Raw genomic sequence first — 14,893 nt, forward strand, 5'->3', positions numbered from 1 at the left:
GAGTGTTGAACAGTTTGATTTAATATCACAAATGCAGAATGATATGTGGCCTTATATTCATACTTTTTTGTGTAATAGTGTTGAACAATGCAATGTACCTCACACACATTTCTATCCAATTACTGAATTTGGACTATTTAATATCACCATTGTAGTATGTGCTAACATTGGTTAGCTGTAGCAGTAACAATGCAATGGACCTCACACACGTTACTATCAAATAACTGCATTTGGAATATTTAATATCTTCAGTGTAGTATGTGTTTATGTTGGTTAGCTGTAGTAGTAACAACAAGGCTTATTACACTGAAGATTCATCATGAGTTTATAAGGTACAGGTTTTGAAGTGAATAAATCTATGTACTTACGTTATTTCAGGTGTGGCCACATCACTGTAGTGAAATCCATTATGGAATCCTTTATTTATTGAACAAGCATGTTTTAGCTCATGTATGCACTCGCTGAGGGACACTGAAGGCAAGATATTCACAGATGCTAAAACCATTTTTAACTACTCACTAACCAGTGGGACATTACATATGGTGCCCCAGTTTGAGGAAAACCATGACTTTTATTGTTTTATTGTGTATAAAAACATATTGCATATAATGCTCTGTCAAGTGAAGAACTGTTATTGAAATTAACATTTGGAAATAGATTGAAGTGCATGTAGTTTTTGGAGCTGTTTACATCAGAATAACAACAAGTACGAAGTTCACTAGCTGGAAAGAAGAGGATGATGTCAGTTCAGAAGATGCACCCTTTTGAAAGTTCTACAACCATGTACTTTGGAACTTCAGATGTAGCAAGACGCAGTTTGTTTATGATGTGGATGCAGCCACATACCTGGAAATGGCAGATGTCATCTGAAGGATAAAGAAGGCAGATTGACTGCCTAGAACAGATATACACATAGTGCATATACCATAGGGCAGATGGAATATGTGTTATTCAAAGAAATGAAAATACACCTGTTTTTAATTATTTACAGAAATTAATATCTGGAGAATGGAGTGGAGATGATAGTGGTGTAAAATTAGATGGTTCAAAGTTTCACAGTGGAGAGAGTAGCAGTTCTGCAATGGATGAGACTGCAGTTGTAATGCTTCATAATTTTGATATCCGTTATATTAAAGTTGAAGAGACTAATGTAAATCCAAATAGTGATGTTGTGACAGAGCAAAAAGTTGTCTTGCAGGAACATAGTGATGTAAGATTAAGTTTTGAGAATAATGAAATGTTAATGGTGATGGCTAGTCTGATCAATAGTAACATTGACAATGAAATCAGTGGTCTAGCTAGTAACATGAACAGTAGCATGAGTAGTTTGAGAAGTGATATGTGTACTAAGAATGACATACGTAGTTTAAAGAATGAAATTGACAGTCACATGAGTAGTTTGTAAAGTGAAATGTGTGCTACTATTGAAAGCAAAATTAACAAGCTGGAATCAAGTTTTGACCGAAACTTACAAAAAAGTCAACAGGACCTTGTGAAGGCTTTAAATGCAACCATTGAAAATAAGTACAGTAGACAACAATTGTATTACTAGAATTAATAGTGTTTTAGAATACTGTGATGGGAAAGTGGAAGAAGCAGTTGGTTCCTGTATTAAGAAAGCTAACAGTAACTGTTCTGATAACAGAAAGGCTGTAGAATCTCCAATCCAAGTTACTGCAGACAATTTTAAAAGAGAGTTGGAATCAATATGAAAAAACCTAGAGGGGAAGTGCTTGGCCACAATTGACAGTAAAATAGAAAAACTAGGTAAGAAATACTTGGAAATTGAAAGTAAAGTAGATAATGTGCAGAGTAAATTGTAGGAGTTTATATTGTTTTGAGAAATATGGTAAGGTGCATCCCTTACATTTTATTAGGGAATTTAATAATCTGCCAAAGAATTGGAATGATCAAGAGAAAATGTCTTTTGTAAGGGGGTATATGAAATCTGAATCTTACAGTTTGGCAGCTAAGATTTCAGGAAAATGTGCTTCGTGGGAAGAGTGCAGCTAAGCTTTTCTAGATAAATATTGGTCTAAAGATGAGCAACAAAGGATTTTGCATGACTTCTGGTATTGAGGCAGATATGATGATAGTAAGGGAATGATTACAGAGTTTTGTGAAAAGTGGATTGGAAAAGCGAAGTATTTGGATCTTAGTAGTGAATCAGTTATAATGGGACTGGAAAATAAGTTGCCAAGTAAAATAAAAGAATGGCTTATTCCAGCTCCTAGAGATAATATTAGTAAATTTTTTAGTTGTGTGGGAAGAACAGAGAGAGCAAAGGCTGCAGTGGAAGGATCTAGGAGTTATGGAAATAGGGATAACCACAATAGACAACCCCATGCTAACAGGGACAAAAACTTCAGAGAGGAGAGATGATACAATAATGATAGAAATTCTGGAGAGGGGAGAAATTATAGTTACAATGGTAGTCATAGAAGTAACAGGAATTTCCATAATGAAGAGAGAAGAGACATGAATTCCAGACAATATAGAGGTTATAGTAATGATAACAGTTACACAAGTAGTAGATATTTCCAAAATGATAGAGGGCAAAATGAGCAAAGAAGAGGTAGCAATGATAGGAGATTTAGAGAGGAAAATGGATATAGGAATGGTGGAAATTCCCTGGATGAGGCAGTACCAGATGATCAAGGGAAAGAAAGGAATGACAGATCAGACAACAGAGGGGGTAGGAATAACAGTGGAAGACGCCACAATTTTTAGACTTCTGCTCCGGTCGGGTTCCGAACTAGGGCAAGGGATTCAGCAGGCCCAAGATTTAGACAATTCAAACCAAGTGTAAGCAATGAACATGACTAAAGGGCTGGTGAAGATATTAGAGTACTGAATATACAGGTAGATAATGTAGAAATGGTTTCTGAAGAACAGGAACCCACAGATGTAATAGAAACTAACATAGTAAGCATGGATAATTCAGAGGTTGATCAGTATGAGGGAGAAGTTGGTGTTGGTTACACCAAACAATACCCTGTATTGGATCTGGGAGATGTGTTATTTTCTTTGTCGATACCAAATCTAATGAGGGAGGTTGTAAATGTTTTCTTATATTTTTGTCATAATATTTTTTGTGAAATGTAATTTGCCTTATTTTATGCTAATTTGCTTATATGTTCAAGAGTGACAGCATATTGATTAATACTAGTAGATGTGATGAATAATGTCAAAGAGACTGGTTACAAGTGGAAGCTTGTGTGTTGTGTGAAATGTCTTTGATGCTGGAGTCGTCTTTGTGTGTGATGGTGGAACAATGTACCGGTCCCCATTATAATAATTTGCAAGTGACCAGCAAAAATGAGTTATTCTACTACTTTTTTATATAAACATCAAGAAGGAAGTACATTCAGAAAAATGGTATTTGAAGCACCAAAAATGAGGCAAACGCATTGAACCAGGACATTTCTGCAGCCGACGAAACAGCATTATGGAATCATACTTTCACTAGATGACTGAAGCCAACACAAAAAAGTCAAATATCATTTTATAAACATCCACGCAAAAGTGAGTACTGTCACAAAATATGCTAAATTCAAGTTCATAAAATTGGTGAGCATACTTCAACTCCCATTTTGCAATAGTTTAGTTCAAGGACAATACTCAGATCAAAGCTGGTGTCAACCTCATCGGCACAACAAGTATGATGATATAAGTTGTAATAAGTTACAGTGTGAAAAACCATTAAAGTGTTTGGCCTTATCGTCTGAAAAGGAAGACAATAAACAGTTGGTTAGCCAGGCAGTAGACGGAGAGAATAGTGAGAACAAGGATGGTTCGGATAGTGCCTCACCAAGTAATAGTGATGCTAGTGAAGTAGATGAATTTGTTTATGATGAGAAAGATAACCTAATTAGTAAAGAGAGATTAATAGTTGAAGAAGTGAGTGATGAGAAAGATTGTTTTGTAGGTGATGTAACTGAGGAAGGGGATCATGTGGTATGTCACTTGACTGTAACAGATGATGTTTTTGGTGAACTAGATGATATTTTTTCGAGGAGAAAAATCAATTAGGATTTGTTGTATGAAGAGGACTCTAAAGATAATAATGATAGTAATTGGCATCCTATGGTTATGGCTAAGTTATGAGGTACACTCATACAATGCTTGTTGGACAGTGGAATTGAACTGAATGCAATATTTCATGCCTTGTTTGAGTCAATGAAATACAATAAAGAAGTGGTGGTCATGCATGTATCTAGTATGAGGATAGTTGGTGCTACTGGAAAAATGACTAAGACAATTAAGCAGGAAGTATTGCTGTCTGTTGAAATTTGTAATCAATTACTTGAGTGTAGATATCTGATGGTACCAGGACTCAGCCTGGATATGATTCTAGGGACAGAATTCTTGTGTAAATGGAATGTGAATATAGATATTGCTGCCAGTAAATTTAATATTGTGTGTGGTGGAAATAGATTTAAGATGAGTTTCATAGAGAAAATTACTGATGAAGAGGATAATGATTTAGGTTGTTCGTTGATATATCTGGCCAATAATAATGTAAATGAATTATGTGAAGGAGATAAAATACAAAGGGAGGTAGAGGAGAAAGTAAACAGTGTTGAAGCTGTAACAGAAGAACAGGGGGAGGAGAGACAGGTGCTAATGGAAAATAAAGAGGTATTTTCAGATACGCCAGGGTTAATAAAGGACTTTGAATGCAAATTGTCTTTTAAAGAATATGACCCTTTCTTTGTCAAACCCTATGGTATACCATTTGCAAAAAAGGAAGCAGTTAGGAGAGAAATTCAGTCGATGTTACAGTGGGGAACAATTGAAAGAGCAAACAGTAGATACAACAATAGCTTAGTCCTGGTGAAAAAGAAGAATGGGGCTGTGCAAGTGGTTTTAAATGCTAGGAAATTAAATGAGATAGTACTAAGAGAAAGCGATGGGCCTGCAAACATAGAGGAAAATGAATAGGTAGGGGGTGGAAATGTCCATTGCATGTGTAACGATTAAAGATGGCACTGGTAAGCAAAGCAAGTATATAAAATGTCAAGTACTGTTAACATTTAGTAAAGAGGACAAGATATATGAACATGGATGCATAATGATACCTAGCCTAGAAGAAAATATTCACTATGTTTGTAGACTTTTAAGACTATGTAATTGTGTTTTGTTTGCCATGAATGTAGTATGTATGATCATTTAGTTTTAAAGTTCTATCTTACCTATTGACTGAGGGAGGTGATGAGAAAACTGGGGGTAGGAGTAAGCAGAGACATGATGGTAAAGGTAGATTTTCTAAGTTTGAAGTAGGAGATCTTGTGTTGGTGAAAGCCACAGAGAAATCTAAAGTGTTGACATCTGAGATAAAGAAATTTTTCAATATTTAAATTGGACCATACAAAGCTCTTGAAAATCCTCATCCTGATGCATACCAACTTGTGTACCCAAAATCTAAGCTGTTGTTTGGATTACGCAATATCATTGAACTGAAAGCATATAGGCATGATCCATAAGTATCAAATTTTTGATTGTTTGTTCACTCTTTCTCCATTGTCATAAACTTAGTGTGTAAGAACATCTAGTTTCTAGAGTTCTGTCTTATCTATTGACTGAGTTTAAATCTATCTGTATATGCATAAAGACTAGATAACTGTGTTTTGTTTGTCTCACATTTAGTATGTAAGATGATGTAATTTCTAAAGATCTGACTTATCTGTTGACTGAAATAAAATCTATGATATACTGTATAATTATGTTCTGTAATAGATTTGTGCTTTAGAATTTATTATATAGATGCCATGAGACTAAATCTAAATGAGTAGACCTTTCTACAGTTTTTTTAATGAGACAATATTCATAACATGTACAGCAAAGATTAGGAACATATCTGTGTGTGTATTACCCTATTAACTCCAATTTTTTTATTGCATTTTACTCTGATGGTTCATGTTTCATATGTGAACACTTTTTAATCACATCTGACATAAATCCTTTATAACTGACTATGTAAAATATCTAAGGAAAACATATTTCTTGTGATGTGAAAGAGGAATTGAACAGCATATTTTGTATACAAACAATGTTTCAGTGTTTGATGTGATTGCTAGGCAGGACATTACCTATCCGTTGGAGCATGTGATGATAACTCTAAGGAGGAAGCTGAAAGATATGGGTTGCTCTGTTCCCCAAACTACAGTATTGCTGTACCCTGCTGGACCAATAATCTTGCAAGAGATCAAGGTTGCTGGGTAATGAACTCGAGCATCTGTTGACTGGGATGCGTGTTGTGTTTGATATTTGTCAATTGTTAATCAAGACTGCTAAAGACAGTGCTATTCAGCTTAAACAGATTGCAACTTTAAATCAGTACATATTTTTTTACCATTTGTAAATGAATTTTCTAGGTCTTTGTGTACATATGTTAGTGTGAAAGGCATTTACTAATATGGACAATATACTAAAATGTAAACATGTCTGCTTTCATACTCTGATTCTGGTTGTCCAGCTACTGGATCGTGTCATCGATCAATGCTAATTGATGACTATGTGTACCTGAATTTATCCTGAGTATTGCAGTATTGTATCTGATTGGATCTTGAGTTGTGGACAGACTCATGCTTAGCTCTGTTTTAGGTACCCTAGTCATTGTGACTGTGTGTGTGTGGTGTGTGTGTGTGTGTGTGTGTGTGTGTGTGTGTGTGTGTGTGTGTGTACCACCTCCTTGTACATCATATCCCTACTGTAATTATTATTCTTTTGACATCAGTTCTCTGTTGTGGAGGTTATTCTGCTTTTATGCATGGATCACATGGTCCCTTAGGTAGTGATCCCCTCAGCACCCCATTTGGGGGTTGTCTGTTTAATATATGCAGATCATTGGGATGTGTCATGCACAAAAGCATTGGCCCCTCAACACTTGGCTTGGATCATGAAGTTATCCACATGGTTGCCTCCTGTTCACAGTGTACAATGAATGCACCAAGCAGCTCACCAGCCATTGTTTTCTCCTTGGCCAACGCAATTGCAGGCATGGGACCATATACATGTGGATTTTGCTGGCCCCTATCTCAGTGCTTATTGGCTGCTGGTTGTTGACATATATTCTCATTTTATGCATGTAGTTCATTGTGTTTCTACATCCACAACTGCTACCTTTGCAGCCTTGACCAAAATTTTTTCACTCAATGGCTTGCCCACAATGTCAGTGTCTGATAAAGGTCTACAATTTTCATCACAAGAGTTTGCAGCATTTTGCAATTCCCATGGTATCCATCACATCCTTGCCTCAGCATTCCATCCACAATCTAATGCATGATCCACGTGGTAGTTACTAGGCAGATTGCCCATTGTGAACATTCAAAACTTAGATGAAACTGTATGTTGCCAACCCTTCATCTGACTTTGCCTTAGATTGGTTTCTCTCCTCTACTGTTTCACATTGTTTGGCAGAAGAGCCTGGCAGAGCTATTCCACAGGCACTAGCCAAGGCCACTGCTACACCTCCTGTGTCCTCCATCTGGACACCAATCCATGCAGCTGCCATGCCTCTTCCAGTTGGATGTGGCTTTCTGATTGCATGGTTTTGGATGCTGCCCTAAATGGATTCATGCTGTCATTGCCAGATGACAGCAGTGGTACCTATGCAACATCTGCATGGAGGATGGGGTCTGATTAACATGCCATCATCAGCTTTGCCTTCATGTGGATGGCTTGGTACACCTTAGTGTCACACCATCACCTCCAATCCCATCCGCATTGAGTATCACATCACCTGCTGCTGCCAGTTCTCCAATCCTGCCCAGGCGAGGGCATCCATCCTTGGTGGCCAAACCAGCAGTCCTTCTATTGTTCTTGACACTGTCATCAGGGATTCTGTCACCAGTTCCTGAGCAACTGCTGATACTGGTATCATCAGCACTGTAAACACTGTCATCAGCGCTGATGCCTGACTGCAACAGGAAAACAGCCGCAGTGGGACCAGTGTTGCCATCTGATTTGACATGGGTAGGTGGACATGGAATGTGTCAGTGGCTGTAGCACTTCGGACCATAAGCTCCCACTGCAGCGTGCCACCTTAGCCAGAGTCCAGCTGATAAGGAGGATGGCATGGACATCTCAAGAATTCATTTATATTGGGTGGCATGTGTTTTTCCTATTTAAATTCAGGATTTTACCCTTCTAAAGTTGGAAGTACAAAGTTTTCTGTGTCCTAAAAACCATACAACAGCCAAGACCATATAAAATATTTCTTAAGGCAACTTATTTCAAGAGACTTTCCTCTCATCTTGATATCTTAAAGATCTTTTTCTTGTAAAACGTGTTCATTTTACACTGGAACTCACGCTAAGATGTGGAAGTGGTGGTAAGCTCCTATGGGACCAAACTGCTGAGGTCATCAGTCCCTAGGCTTACATAATACTTAATCTAGCTTAAACTAACTTATGCTAAGGACAAGACACACACACACACACACACACACACACACACACACATGCCTGAGGGATGCCAAGATGTCAAGTGAATAAAAATCAGTGCATTATAAATGGCTTGACATTGCCAATATATTTAAAAATGTAAAACACCTTGTGTAAGAAGGCCATGTCCATTGACATAGTGCTCACAGATGCTTCTTACAACAAACAAACATGGCATGAAATAGCTTATCTGTTTACATATGATGTACCCTCATCATCTTAGACTGTAAAAACGACTAATCTTGAAATTTATTGATAAGTGTGTGGATGTGAAGGTCCATGCCTAGCATACACTGTTTTGTATCAGAACATATAGTTTGTTTGTGTCGTATTATTATCTATTTGGGAGTCTCCTTCAGCAGTGGGCATCATTTGAAGTTAGTCAGCAGATGCTTGCTACATCACAGCAATTATGGCTACAGATGTCTGTTATGTCACAGCAATTATTACGGCTCAGAGCTTTTAGCTGTACATGGAATAAAATTTTTAAGACCGTCAATGAAATCTATACAGAAGAATGTTTAACATGTGACTCATACAAAGAAAAGTTTTGAGTTTGCTTTAGTGCTGAAATTATGATTGAACTATATACAAATTGTTGTATTAGTTCATGTAATAAATGCAAACTGGTGTTTATCCTGTGACAATAATTTCAAAATACTTGTGGGAGTATCAGTCTCGATGCAGTATCAAGAGACCTTATACCATCAGAAGAGATTGATCTCTGGATGATTCAGAGAGAGAGAGTAGTTGATCTGACTCTTCATTTGAGCCAGTTGTATGCATTTGCGTTGGTTAATTAAGTTTATGTAGCTGTATCCACTGCATACATTATTTGTTGTAGTCAGAAATACTGGCCTGTACTATGATCTACCCACATTGGTGACCCATCATCAGACATGAGATGTGTAACTATTCAAATTTTCACCATTTTTATTCATGCCACACAACCCTCCAACCAGCATGCACTTCTAGACTGCAGTAATGACAGGATTGCAGTGAAGGATGTGAAGTTTTCTCAGTGATTATGAACAATGTTGACAACTGAGTGTGCTGAAGACTCATGACTCATCCTTACCAACATCACTGAACATTTGGTGCATTAACTGTGGTATCCATTCTCACACCATGACTACAACTCTGCTATTAACAGTGTAACTGATGTACAATGATCACAGAGTTTTTGTAGGAACATTTTCATGTCATCTTCCCCTTCCCTGGTGCTTGCGCTATATGAATATTCTCATACCACAAAACAACAATCATCTGTGTATCACAGTCATCAGTCATGTTGCCTCACACTACCATTCTGCTTTTAGATTTGGATGATAGTGCCTTCAGAGACAATGCTTCCATTTGAAACTGAGTGCAACATACATGTGAAACAAACTGTGTGTCTCCCATGTCTTCCACATTGTGAAATGCATACATACACTTGTTCACTGTTTTGCCACAACAAACCAGGCTTCATGCATAATTGTCAGGCAACTTGCCTGCAACAAGAGGCAATGCTCGAAATTTCACCTTCACTTCATATCTGAAGCTTAGTATTATCTGAAATGGCCACCTTCTGATGACATCAAGACCACCTTGTGGTTTATGATGACTGACAACATTTTTATGGCAACAGCAGTCTTCAATGATGATGCTAAGTATGTCAGTTTACTCTGCCATCTATTGGGTCAAGCAGAAGTCATCTGTGATACCACACTGTCACCATCTCAAACAAACATGTACAATGCACTGAAGTTAACACTGATACAGTGCCTCTCACATACTCCTGAACAAGTACAGGAGGTTATGTTTGATCAACAGCTGTATGGCAACACTCTATCAAACTTCTGGCAAAGTCTCCATGCAACCTTCAATTGCACCCTGAGGCCAGATATGGTACTATGGACACTATGCATGATTAAACTACAAATGGAACTATGACTAATGCTGATTATGTGTAATCTGAACTTCTCAACAAATGACTCATGCTAGCTGACCATATATTCTCCATCATCCATCACTATCAATGGATAAACAACTAGGGTGATGACACACCAGGCAGAAAATGGGCATTATTGTCTTCAAAACCAACCACTGCCAGTCAAGTCAGCTTAATGTGCCCTGAGGGTGATGTCACACCTCTCCATGTATAGTACAATTGGCTCTATAACCATCTTATTTCAAATAACATACTGCCGAAGTCACAGTTTGGATTTGTAAAGGGTACTGATAATGAGAAGGCTATCTACACTTACAGTGAAAATGTGCTTAATTCATTAGATAAAAAATTGCAGGCAACTGGTATATTTTGTGATCTGTCAAACGCCTTTGAGTGTGTAAATCACAATATCCTTTTAAATAAATTAGAATATTATAGTGTAACAGGAAATGCTGAAAAATGGTTCAAATCTTATATATCTGGCAGGAAACAAAGGGTGCTATTGGGAAAGAAACATGTATCAAGCTATCAGGTATCATCCAACCGGGAACTAATTACATGTGGGGTCCCACAAGGTTCCATTTTGGGGCCCTTACTTTTTCTTGTGTATATCAATGACCTTTCATCAGTAACATTACCAGGTGCCAAGTTTGTTTTGTTTGCCAATTATACAAATATCGCAATAAATAGCAAATCAAGTGTAGTCTTAGAAAGATCAGCTAATAAAATATTTGTGGATATTAACCACTGGTTCCTAGCCAATTCTTTGTCACTAAACTTTGAAATAACACACTACATGCAGTTCAGAACTTGTAAAGAATGTTCCATGAGCATATCCTTTACATACGATGACAAACAGATAGAAGAAGTGGACAGTGTTAAATTCTTGGGATTACAGCTTGATAATAAATTCAACTGGGAGGAGCACACCAAAGAACTCCTGAAGCATCTTAACAAATCTCTACTTGCAATGCGAATTGTGTCAGACGTAGGAGATATAAAAATGAAAAAGCTGGCATACTATACTTACTTTCATTCTATAATGTCGTATGGGATTATTTTTTGGGGTAATTCATCAAGCCAAGCTAAAGTTTTTTGGGCATGAAAACGTGCAGTAACAGTTATAAGTGGTGTGAACTCAAGAACACCCTTCAGAATCCTGTTTAGGAAACCAGGGATACTAACTACTGCTTCCCAATACTTTTATTTCTTAATGAAATTTGTCATTAAAAATATACCACTTTTTCAAACCAACAGCTCAATTCATGAAATCAATACTAGAAATGTGTGTGTGTGTGTGTGTGTGTGTGTGTGTGTGTGTGTGTGTGTGTGTGTGTGTGTGTAAGTACAATCTAACTTCTGCACCATTTCAGTGCAGTAATGTGTTCATTGTAAATAAGTATTATAGTAGTTGTATTACACGTTTATTACCTCATAATTAAAAACTTTTTTTATATTAAATTCAGTGCGTTAGTATTTGTAAAATTATTCTTTCATGTACTGTTCACTAAAAAATTATGATCATTCCACTTGGGACCTTTGGAGTGGTACATTAGCTTATTTGTTTTAGTTGTAAATATTTGTCATGTATTGTTTTTCTGACATGTTCTACATCCTGGAGGATCTTCTCACTACGGATCAATTGGAATGAAAGTAAATCTAATCTAATCCATCAAGTTCCAGCATGCAGCAGCAAGAACACCCTGTCCCCATCATTGGACAAGGACATGCCTGGTGACATGACCTCTTCACTATTGTCATTCTGCTGATTTCATACTACTTTCAGGTGGACTGCTCGAAAATATCAAAAAACATATGAGTTCTCAAAGGCCTTCAGTTCCCAAAGGCTGAAATAGGTGCTTCAGTCTACTCAACACAGCATAGCTGCCCATCACCTTCACATATATTACAGGCTTACATCAGTTCTATAGCCCCCATGGGTGGATGCCTCTTCACTCAAGACCTATCTATAAAACAAATCTTCCTTGTGGGTATGGGCTCAGATATCAGTTTTCTGCCCTACAACAACATGACCATTTTCAAGCCATCATTGACTCAGTGCATGACTCAGAAATCTCCATCAATGGCATCACCTCTCATACTGTTCAGCTTAAACACTGGATTTACAATATACCTAGACATTTTATGTCATGGACGTCTGCAAGCCTATCTGGCATGAACATCCAATGCCACCAAAAACTTTCACCCAACATAGTGCATGTGGCATTAATGATACACACAGCCAGGCTCAAGTTCAAAGATGATCCTCTAAGACTATGCCCACTACCCCTCATTTGACTGGATGCACTTCTACTGATGAGTCTATGACAGAAATAATCTGCCAGTGCATCTCTATGATTCAATGTGTGAGAAGCCAAACTTGCAACAGCATGCACACATATAGCAAGCTCGCTTCACAATGAGCACAACTGCAACAAATGGGACACCAATCAACAGTGTACATCCCCTCACAGTTGTGGCCTGGATTTCAAAGGTATTCTGCCTTGCAATGTGCAAACACCATCCGTTAACTGTAATTTTAAACTGGCCATTGCAGGTGAGGTGCACTCCTCCTGAACACTTGCCACCACACTGGTCTCAGCACTTTTGCCAGAGCTGTCACTGCTGCAACGCTACAGTGCACACCTCAACGTCTGAATATCACTAACTGTAGTGAACAGTTCACTTCCCTTGGCTCCCAGCCACATCTGGGCTTATGCGTGTGCAGTATATGATGGTACATGTGACACCAGATGGTCCTCCAATGAGACATAAAGCTCAACATGTTTGTCTCCCAGATTTACAAACAGCTAAAAACACCATTCAGACATTTTTCCATGCAAGCATTGTCCACCCATCCAACAGCCCCTAGGCGTGACAAATTTAGTTTGTTCACAACAAAGATGGTACAACAAGCTTTTGTGATGACTACAGAATTCTTAACTCTAGAACAGTCAGTGACAGTTGCTCTGTCCTGAATTTCCAAGATTTGATGCATGCACTCACAGGTGCAACAGTGCCATTAGTTGGTGTGATGAATGGCAGCTATCTCTAAATGTCTGAAAAATCTAAGCTAATGTGGGTGAGTAGAAAAAGTGGACCCACAGTGTTCAGATACAGCATTAGTAGCATCAAGTCAAGATGTTCAAATCTCCGGGCATTAGATTGTAATGCAATATGAAAATGGAATGGAAATGTGGAGACTGTGGTATGGAAGGTGAATGGTTGACTTTGGTTTATTGGGAGAGTTTTAGGAAAGTGTGGTACATCCATAAAGGACATATCATATAGAATACTGGTGTGACCTATTCTTGAATGCTGTTTGAAGTTTGAGATCCATACCAGGTCAAAGTATAGGAAGACATTAAAGCAATTCAGACTCATGCTGCTGTATTTCTTACTTGTAGGTTTAAACAACACATAAGTGTTATGGAGATGCTTTGCAAACTCAAATAGGAATCCATGCAGGTAAGGCATACTGCTACTAACATACAATGTACATAAGGATCATGAAGATAAGATATGTGAAATTAGGGGTCATACAAATGCATGTACAAAGTCATTCTTCCCTTGCTCTATTTGCTTCTGGAACAGGAAAGGAAATGACTAGAAGTGGTACAGGGTACTCTTTACCACATGCCTACAGTTGCTTTTGCAGTATGTATGTAGACATAGATGTAATGTTAAATTGCAGCTCCTCATCTACCCTTTGATAGTCCACATAAGCCAAATTCACTTACTTATGTGGCATATGGGCAGTTTGCTTCTTTTGACTCCAGTTTCTGTAGATTGGGGGGGGGGGGGTTGTGGATGGGGGGGGGGGGGGTTGTGGATGGGGTGGGGGTGGGGGGGTTGGAGGAATGATGGAAGAGCAGGAGAGAAAGGAAAAAGCAAAGCCGAGGAAACAGGATAATACAGTGAATTATCAATATATGCTAAGCCATACAATGGAGATGCAGCACTGATATTAGGATCTTCTTTCCACACAGAATGAATGTTCCTTCCCCAAGATGGAAGGAAATGTAAGCAGGATCCAGAAGCACATTCAGTCCGTGGTGGAGGGATGAAGCATGAAGTCTCATAGTGTTAGACCAATTGTACTACCGATGTGTAGCCAAAGCAGTTAAGGTACACTCTGTGTCAAGAGGTGTTGCTTTTGCAGCAGATTGATAGGATTATGTTGGATCAGCAGTGGATATTAAGGGTACAGTGCAACATCTGGGCACCTGGAAACAAGATTTGTATACTGGAAGAAATGTTCAGGAAATTGCACAGTATGATGAGTAATCAGTCAGTTACACATGGGGAGTATCATCTGTTACGATCAGTTTGCAAAGCTACAGGTGCTTCTATGGAGTAAATCCCATGGGTGAGACAGAGAGTAGGATAGTTGGACATGGGTGGTAGGATTCTAAAGACTGTGTTTGGTGCAACCGATGTGTATGATATTAGAAAACATCCATAAGGCATCACAGAGAACCATAGTTGTCAGTATGGTCCATTCTTTAATTTA

This window comes from Schistocerca americana, chromosome 1, assembly GCF_021461395.2.
Source record: "Schistocerca americana isolate TAMUIC-IGC-003095 chromosome 1, iqSchAmer2.1, whole genome shotgun sequence".
Classification (NCBI taxonomy): domain Eukaryota; kingdom Metazoa; phylum Arthropoda; class Insecta; order Orthoptera; family Acrididae; genus Schistocerca; species Schistocerca americana.